This window comes from Chiloscyllium plagiosum, chromosome 19, assembly GCF_004010195.1.
Source record: "Chiloscyllium plagiosum isolate BGI_BamShark_2017 chromosome 19, ASM401019v2, whole genome shotgun sequence".
Classification (NCBI taxonomy): Eukaryota; Metazoa; Chordata; class Chondrichthyes; order Orectolobiformes; family Hemiscylliidae; genus Chiloscyllium; species Chiloscyllium plagiosum.
This window is the reverse complement of record NC_057728.1, coordinates 54,420,512-54,430,092: the sequence shown is the minus strand read 5'-3', so window position 1 is coordinate 54,430,092 and position 9,581 is coordinate 54,420,512. Positions and strand designations below refer to the sequence as shown.

Here is a 9,581-nt window from a genome sequence, read left to right as displayed (position 1 = left end):
GTGTGGTTGATTGGTGCGGGTGTCCCAGAGGTATTCCCTAAAGCGCTCTGCTAGGAGGCGTCCAATCTCCCCAATGTAGAGGAGACCGCATCGGGAGCAACGGATACAATAAATGATATTGGTGGATGTGCAGGTGAAACTTTGATGGATGTAGAAGGCTCCTTTAGGGCCTTGGATGGAGGTGAGGGAGGACATGTGGGCACAGGTTTTGCAATTCCTGCGGTGGCAGGGGAAGGTGCCAGGACGGGAGAGTGGGTTGTTGGGGGGGCGTGGACCTGACTAGGTAGTCACGGAGGGAACGGTCTTTGCGGAAGGCGGAAAGGAGTGGGGAGGGAAATATATCCCTGGTGGTGGGGTCCATTTGGAGGTGGCGGAAATGTCGTCGGATGATTTTTGCTACCTTCCCCCACCCTCCTCCCTGACCTAACACCTCCATCCCCACCCCCATTCACCTATTGCATTCTATGCTGCTTTCTCCCCACCCTCCTCTCATTTATCTCTCCACCCTGCAGGCACTCTGCCTCTATTCCTGATGAAGGGCTTTTGCCTGAAACGTCGATTTTCCTGCTTCTTGGATGCTGCCTGAACTGCTGAGCTTTTCCAGCACTACTCTAATCTAAAAATGTATCTCTCCACTGCCTTCATTAGCCAATTAGCTGGCTTTATAAACACTGCTCACATACGAATGAACGAGAAATGAGGTTCGTTTCAAGATTCATTACATTATTTATCAGACTGGGAGAAGTCTTTCTAAAACAACCTGACGACCTCCTCCTCACTGAATCCATGGCAGGGTATTCTGTCGGCAGTCTTTCAATTGTTTACCAGTGAGAAACGAGATCAACATTTGAGAAGACAGAATTTTCACCTGTTAACCCCCATGGGTTCGATTACTTCCTATTTCTACTCATTTTGACAATATCTCACTTAAGAAGTGAAATTGTTGTCACAGATGAATGATTGCTAGAACAGTTTTCAGCAATGTAGCAGCAGCATGGAAGAGTTCCTGTGTCTGAACCAGAAGTTCCATCTTCAGGGCCCCACCCCAGGATTTGATGGCTAAAGGAAGGTTGTTCATAACACAGCCAAACAGGTTGAATAGAAACTTTACCATGTATGGTAGGTGCAAAGAGAAGGAGCGATTCCTGGTCAGCCACTAGATGGAAAGAGAATTGGAGCCTTCACCATCGCTATCCATAGCTGCAAACTACAAAGTATATGGAAAAGTGCAGGCTGCTTCAGCAATTCAGGCTCCTACAGAACAACATAATCAACAGCAAGTAGCATAATAGGATCATTGAATTTAGAGTACAGAAGGAGGCCATTTGATCTATCGTCTCCAGGAAGAGCTATCCAGCTGGTCTCATTCTGCAGCCCTATCTCCATAATCCACTAAATGCATTCCTTTCGAATACAGAATCGGTTCTCCTTTGAAATCTGAAATGGAATCCGCTTCCACCATTCTTCCAGGCGGCGCATTCCAACTCCTAACAACTCTCTGAGTAAAGAGGTTTCTCCTCATTTCATTCCCCGCTCTCTTGCAGACAATCTTGAAATTGTGATCCCAAGTTACTGACATACAAACCAGTGGAAATGGTTTTATTGTGTTCAGTTCTAGGCATCTTATCTAAGGAAGGATGGTGAAGCCCTGGAGAGAGTTCAGAGGAGATTTATTGTCAAAATTGTTCATAAGTTTGAACACTACAATATAGAGTCATAGAGTCATAGAGATGTACAGCATGGAAACAGACCCTTCGGTCCAACCCGTCCATGCCAACCAGATATCCCAACCCAATCTAGTTCCACTTGCCAGCACTGGGCCCATATCCCTCCAAACCCTTCCTATTCATATACCCATCCAAATGCCTTTTAAATGTTACAACTGTACCAGCCTCTACCACTTCCTCTGGCAGCTCACTCCATACACGTACCATCTTCTGTGTGAAAAAGTTGCCCCTTAAGTCTCTTTTATATCTTTCCCCTCTCACCCTAAACCTATGCCCTCTAGTTCTGGACTCCCTGACCCCAGGGAAAAGACTTTGTCAATTTATCTTATCCATGCCCCTCATAATTTTGTAAACCTCTATAAGGTCACCCCTCAGCCTCCGTCGCTCCAGGGAAAACCTCTTAATCTTCTCTGCTCCAAGGTAAATAATGTCAGATTCTCTTATTCTTCTTTGCATCTAAAAACCCCTCACACCTGGTATAATTCCAATAAATCTCCTTTGAACTCTCTCCAGGGCTTCACCATCCTTCCTTAGATAAGATGCCCAGAACTGAACATAATGCTCCAAATATGATCTTGTTGTAGAGATAATACATCACTTCCTTGCTTTAATACTCCAAGTTTCTATTTATAAACCCAAGGATCCCATGAGGTTTCTCAACAACTGTTTCAACTTGCCTGGCTACCTTCAGAGAACTGTGCACTGAATCCTGGGTTGGACTGGGGTGTACAAAGTTAAAAATGACACAACACCAGTTTATAGTCCAACAGGTTTATTTGGAAGCACTAGCTTTGAGAGCGCTGTTCAACCACCTGATGAAGGAGCACCCACTCTGCTGGGTGTCTGCTCATTTGGCCAATTTGTCAATGTACCTCTGCGTCATCCTCACAATTTACTATTCTCCCTAGCTAATATCATCTGCAAATTTATGAATTTTGCCCTCAAATTGTTTATATAACTCAGAAAAAGCAAGGCCCCAACAGTAATCCCTGTGGAACATCACTTTCAACTCATTTTCAGTCTGAGAGATGCCCATCTATACCTAGCCTCTAATTCCTACCTTTTAGCCAACTTCCACTCCATGCTGCCAAGGACTCATCAATCCTGGGCATTTTTATAATTTGTTCGCCAACCTGTCATGTGGCATAGTTTCAGATGCTTTCTGATAGTCAAAATACACAACATCCACGGCACTACTCTCATCCACCTTGTCAAAGAACCCAATTTGAACTGAAAAGAAGAAGCGATGGAGATCACAGCGGGTCAGGCAGCATCCCTAGAGAGAGCAAGCTAACTTTTCAAGTCTATATGACTCTTCATCAAAGCTGTACGGAGGGGCAGCATTAATGCAATAGCTGGGGGGGAGGGATTGGAGGCTGGGTGAGAAAAGATGTTGATAATTCAGATTAAGTGATTGGAATGTAAGAATGTGTGTCTAACTGCCAGACTGGGAAGACGGGGTTGGTGTGGTGTTGGTAGGAGGGGAGAGAGGGTGACAGAGAATGTAACAAACAAAGCTAAAAGGAAGGGAAGGAATGGGTTCACAATCTGAAGGTGTTGAACCCAATCTTGAGCCCAGAAGGTTGTAAATTGCCCAGTTTGAAGATGAGATATTGTTCCTCCAGTTTATGCTGTGATTCATAGAGTCATAGAGATGTACAGCACAGAAACAGACACTTTGGACCAACTCGTCCACGTTGATCAGATGTCCTAATCTAATCTAATCCCTTTTACCTGCACTTGGCCCATATCCCTCTAAGTGCTCTATTCCTGATGAAGGGCTTTTGCACGAAACATCGATTTTCCTGCTCCTTGGATGCTACCTGACCTGCTGTGCTTTTCTAATCTGGACTCTGGTTTCCAGCATCTGCAGTCCTTGTTTTTACCATATCCCTCTAAACCCTTCCTATTCATATACCCATGCCTTTTAAATGTTGTAATTGCTTTGCTGGAGCATTGCAGCATCCCAAGGAGAGACAAGTGGCTATATGAGGAGGTTGCTGTGTTAAAATGACTGGCTATGAGAAGGTTGGGGTCATGCTTGTGCACAGACCAGAGGTTTTCTGCAAAGCAGTCACTCAGTCTGTGTTTGGTTTCTCCAATGCAGACAAGGCCACATTAGTTGCAGTGAATACAAAACTCAGGATTGGAGGAGGTGCAGGTGGAATGCTGCTTCAATGGGAAAGACTGTTTAGACCCTTGGATGGTGAACAGGGAGGTGGTGAAGGGGCAGGTGTCGTACCTTCTGCAGTTATATGGCAAGGTGCCATGGGAAGGGGGGGTGGTGTTGGTGGTTGTGGAATGGATTAGGCTGTCCTGGAAGGAACAACCCCTGTGAGGTGCAGACAGTAGAGAGGGGAAGTTGTGTCTGGTGATGGCGTTCTGCTGGAGTTGGCTGAAATGACGGAGAATGATCCTTTGAATGCGGAGGCTGGAGGGAGGAACATGTTAGAACAAGTGGGAGCCAATCATGCTGTTGTGAGCGATGGGAAGGGGCAAGGGCAGAAGCCCGGGTGATAGGTTGGATGGATTGAGGGTCCTGTCAACCATAGTGGGTGGGAAACTATGCTCATGGAAGTGGCATCTTCTGGATAAATATAGCGTAGGCAAAGGAACTGGGAGAATGGGATGGAGTCCTTGCAGGATGTGGGGTGTGAAGAGTTATAGTGAAGGTAACTATGGGAGTTGATGCATTGTAGTGGACAGTTTATTCCCTGAAATGGAGACAGAGGTCAAGGAAAGGAAGGGAAGTGTCAGAAATGGATGACATGCAAGTAATAGAGGGGTGGAAATTGGAGGCAAAATGAACAAATATTTCAAGGTCCAGGCGGGAGCATGAAGCAGCACTGAAGCAGATGCCAACGTACCGAGAAAAGAGTTGTGGGAGGGGGCCGGTGTAGGACTGGAACAAGGATTGTTCCACATACCCCATAAAGACGCAGGGCATAACTGGGACCCATGTGGATGCCTATAGGAGAAACTGTTCAGTGACAGAACAAGTTCAGCCAGGTGGAGGAGAGTAATGGTGGATGATGAGTGTTCAGACTTATGAATAATTTGCTCCTCAATTCAACTTGACCTGCCCTTGGCAAAACCAGTTGACTGTCTAGCATTAACTTATATTTCTCTGTGTATATTTATCTTATCTTGTATTATGGCCTCCATCAGTTTTCATACTATTGATGTCAACCTGATAGGTCTATAAATTTTTTTTTAAGTTATCATTTGCCCCTTTCTTAAACAATGATGTCACATTTGCAATCATCATGTCCCCAGAGTAACGCTGGAGATGGAATCACACTTTCTCGAAGAGAATGTGGTCAGTTGTATTATTAATTACAATAATTATATTCTGATGTTGCACGTGCCTATGCAACAATTATTCACATACTCATAAAACACACACACAGACACAAACAGAGCATGCTGGAAACATTACCATACGACTCAAGAGCAAAGGTTAGGCAGATTGTGAGTGCTATGTGGAAATAGTCAATTAATTCAAGCTAGTTAAACTGAAGGCTCTACTATTTGCAAATCCTAGCCTTCCTCATAATTTACAACAACAGTTTAATTTCGGATGGAAATCAAAAAGAAAAAAAAGAACTTTTTAAGTTTGACAATATCAGGCGCAACTGAATATGGTCCCATTAATTCAATCAGTCAGGAGTCACATAAGGTGTCATCCATCTAAACAGAGATGAGGATGATTGTTTTTCTCTCTCAGGGGGTTAGTGAATTTGTAGAATTCTTCAATGCATAAAGCTGGTAAGGCTGGGTCGTTGAGTATATTCAAGGCTGAGCGAGACAGATTTTTGATCAGTAAGAAATCTAGGGGTTATGGGGAAAAGGCAGTTGGCGATTATCAGGTCAGCCATGACCTTATTGAACAGCAGAGGATCGATGTGCTGAATGGTCTACATTATTGAACAACAGAGGAGGATCGATGTGCTGAATGGCCTACATTATTGAACAGTAGAGGAGGATCGATGTGCTGAATGGCCTACATTATTGAACAGCAGAGGAGAATCGATGTGCTGAATGGCCTACATTATTGAACAGCAGAGGAGGATCAATGTGCTGAATGGCCTACATCTGGTCCTGTGACTAATGATCTTATGAACGTGTCCCCACCAGTGACTCTATTCTTCCACTGATTGTCCCTAATTTATCTCTTAAAGTCAGTCACTGTCATTGTGTCCAATATTAATGGGCACTGGTGAGCTATTCATTTGTGGAGTGCCTCACAGTCAAGTCCAATCACTGTAATTTAACACTTAAATAACCTGTCTCTCAGAGGAGTTCAAAATGCTTGGAATACCATGCACGATCTTGGAGCGCAATGTTTAATTACACAGTCAAACACAACATTCAATCCAGCGAAATCCCACAAACAATAATGAGGACAATGTCTGGCTAGTACACTTAACTTATTGGAGAAATATTTGGTCTGAATATTGGTCTTCTTAAATACAGCCACAGAATCGTATTCATTGTCCTGAACCACCGAAGCAAACAGACATCACCTCAAAGAAAGGCACTGCTAACAAAGCAGCACTCACACAGCACTGGGCTGGAGATTGAGTCTGGTTTCATCACACAATTCCTGCAATAGGACTTGAACTCAGAGGCCCATAGTTTTTGTCATTGAATGGAACAGATTGTGTCAGGAAAATTCTCAACCCACTAGAAGTGCCTCCTTAAAAAGGAGATTTATTTTAATTCTAAGGAATTGGGGAAATTGAGTGGAGGTGCTCGGCAGCTGGTGAGAAGTTGTTAGTCCCAATTGTTTTAATTGTTGTTAGGTCTTTTAGTCCTCATCTCATCATTTCCCCATTCACTCCACATGCTGTCTCCATGCTCCATTCGCCATTTCTTGTCCCCATGATCCCCCTGCCATCTCCATGTGCCCAACTTCCGGCATTTCCATGCCTCTCCTTCTCACTTAATACCCCTTCCATCGTCCTCTTTGCATATTCTATGCCCTCTCACCCACTGTGTACCTTACAACCAATGTACCACATAGTAACGATGGTGAGTCTTGAAATGCACTTAGAAAACCAGCATTTCAGAAAACTGCTCTGAGAGAAGCTGCTATCTTATAACAGTTTTAAAATGTCAATCAGATAGCAATTATAAAATCAATAATAGAAGCTTCACTTCACAGTGCTTAATCTTGTCCAACTAAACATTCAGAAATTGGAAAAGAAAGAAAGCTTATTATAACCTCAGAAAAATTACTCAATCAAAGGAAACACTGTACTTCTAACTATGAAAATAGACCTCCTGCTAAGCTGGTCAATTATTGAGCTTTGGAGCTCAGCCAAGCATTCACAGTAATTGAGGAGCAGATGGTTGATCATTTGTTTCAGCTAATTTAGTTATTCCTTTAAATGGTTTGCTCATGGAAGGTGTGTGTCTCTGGATAAACCAACATGTCTTGCTCATCATAATTCTGTGAAGAAGGTGGGAGTAAGATGCCTCATTGTACCATCCATTTATTGGTAGGTACACTCACCATGCTGTTAGAGAGAGATTTCCAGGATTCTGACCCAGTGACACTGAAAGAAATTAGATCAATTTCCAAGTCCAGGTCCTGGCTCCCAGCCCTGCCTAGTTTTCACCACTCGCCCAGACCTCCCCCTCACTGAGGTGTACGATCAGTCCTCAGCAAAGGCCTTACCTTCAACCCCTCTGCTCCCAGATCAATGAATTCAATGTGCGTTGTGACATTGAACACTTCTTTCACTGCCTGCACCTTCGGGCTTACTTTTTCCACCAACACTCCCGCCCACCTTCTTCCACCTCCAACGCACCCCATCCACCTGGACACCACATGCTGGTCTGTTACCTGCCCTCGATCTCTTTACTTCCAACTGCCACCTGGACATTGACTGCCTCAACCTGTCCATTCCCCCTCACACACTACAACCTCTCACCCTCACAACTTGTGGACCTCCACCCTCTATGTTCCAAACCCCAACCTCACCAGTAAACCAGCGGACAAGAGGGGTGCAGTGGTAGTTTGACACATTGACTTCTACACTGCTAAAGCCAGGCGCCAACTCGAAGACACCTCCTCCTACCGCCCTCTCGACCACAACCTCACCTCCCATCACCAAACCATCATCTCCCAGACCATACACAACCGCATCACTTCAGGGGATCTCCCAACCACAACTTCCAATCTCATAGTTCAGGAACCCTGCTCCACCCAGTTCTACCTCTTACCTAAGATCCACAATCCTGATTGCCCCGGCTGACCCATCATCTCGGCCAGCTTCTGCCCCACTGAACTCAACTCCACATACCTTGATACTGTCCTATCCCCCGGTCCAGGAACTCCCCACATACATTCTGGACACCACCCACGCCCTCCACCTCCTCCAAGACTTTTGTTTCCTTGACCCCTAATGCCTCATCTTCACCATGGGACATCCAGTCCCTAAATGCCTCCATCCGCCATGACCAGGGCCTCCAAGCCCTCTATTTCTACCTCTCCCGACATCGCCATCAGTAGCCTTTCACTGACACTCTTATTCGTTTGGCTGAACTGGTCCTCACCCTCAATAATTTCTCCTTTGAATACTCCCACTTCCTCCAGACCAAAGGTGCAGCCATGGGCACCCACATGGGCCCCAGCTATGCCTGTCTCTTTGTTGGTTATGTGGAACAGTTCACCTTCCATAGTTACACTGGCACCATTCCCCACCTCTTCTTCCGCTACATTGATGACTGTGTCGGTGCCTCCTCGTGCTCCCACAAGGAGGTTGAACAGTTCATCAGCTTGACCAACACATTACACCCCGACCTTAAATTCATCTGGACCATCTCTGACACACCCCTTCCCTTCCTGGACCTGTCCATCTCCATCAACGGTCACCGACTCAACACGGACAGCTTCTACAAACCCACTGACTCCCACAGCTACCTGGACTACACCACCTTCCACCCTGCCTCCTGTAAAAATGCTATCCTATATTCCCAATTCTTCTGCCTCTGCCGTATCTGCTCTCAGGAGGACCAGTTCCACGACAGAACACACCAGTTGGCCTCCTTCAAAGACTGCAACTTCCCCTCCCATGTGGTTGATGATGCCCTTCAGTGCATCTCATCCAACTCTGCCCTTGAACCCCACCCTTCCAACTGCAACAAGGACAGAACCCCCCCACCCCACCGTCTTCACCTTCCACCCCACCAACCTCCGTATACATTGCATTATCCTCCACCATTCCTGCCACTTACAAACGGACTCCACCACCAGAGATATATTTCCCTCCCTACCCCTATCCGCTTTCCGTAAATACCGTTCTCTCCACAATTCCCTTGTCAGGTCCACGCTTCCCCAACAAGCCACCCACCCCTTCCAGCACGGCTCGTCAGGGCCACGCACTCACCAGCCCACCCTCCCCTCCCAGCACCCTCCCCTCCCACCGCAGGAATTGAAAAACCTGCACCCACATTACCCCCCTCACCTCCACCCAAGGCCCCAAAGGAGCCTTCCACATCCATCAGTTTTACCTGCACTTCCACACGTCATTTACTGTATCCGTTGCTCTCGATGCAGTGTCCTCCGCATTGGGAAGATAGGATGCCTACTTGCAAAGCGCTTCAGAGAACATCTCCAGGACACCCACACCAAATAACTCCACCGCTCTGTGGCCAAACACTTCAATTCCCCCTCCCACTCCACCAAAGACATGCAGGTCCTGGGCCTCCTCCGTCGCCACTCCCTTACCAGCCATTGCCTGGAGGAAGAATGTCTCATCTTCCGCCTCGGGACCCACCAACCACACGGCATAAATGTGGATTTCACCAGTTTCCTCATTTCCCTTCCCCCCCACCTTATCCCAA

At 46.1% G+C, this 9,581-nt stretch overlaps 1 long non-coding RNA gene across 1 annotated transcript in view; it reads right to left on the bottom strand.

The window, feature by feature from the left end:
- The window catches only part of LOC122559829, a 33,107-nt gene that overhangs the window by 9,972 nt on the left and 13,554 nt on the right, over positions 1-9,581 (bottom strand). The gene's annotated exons all lie outside the window — the stretch shown is intronic.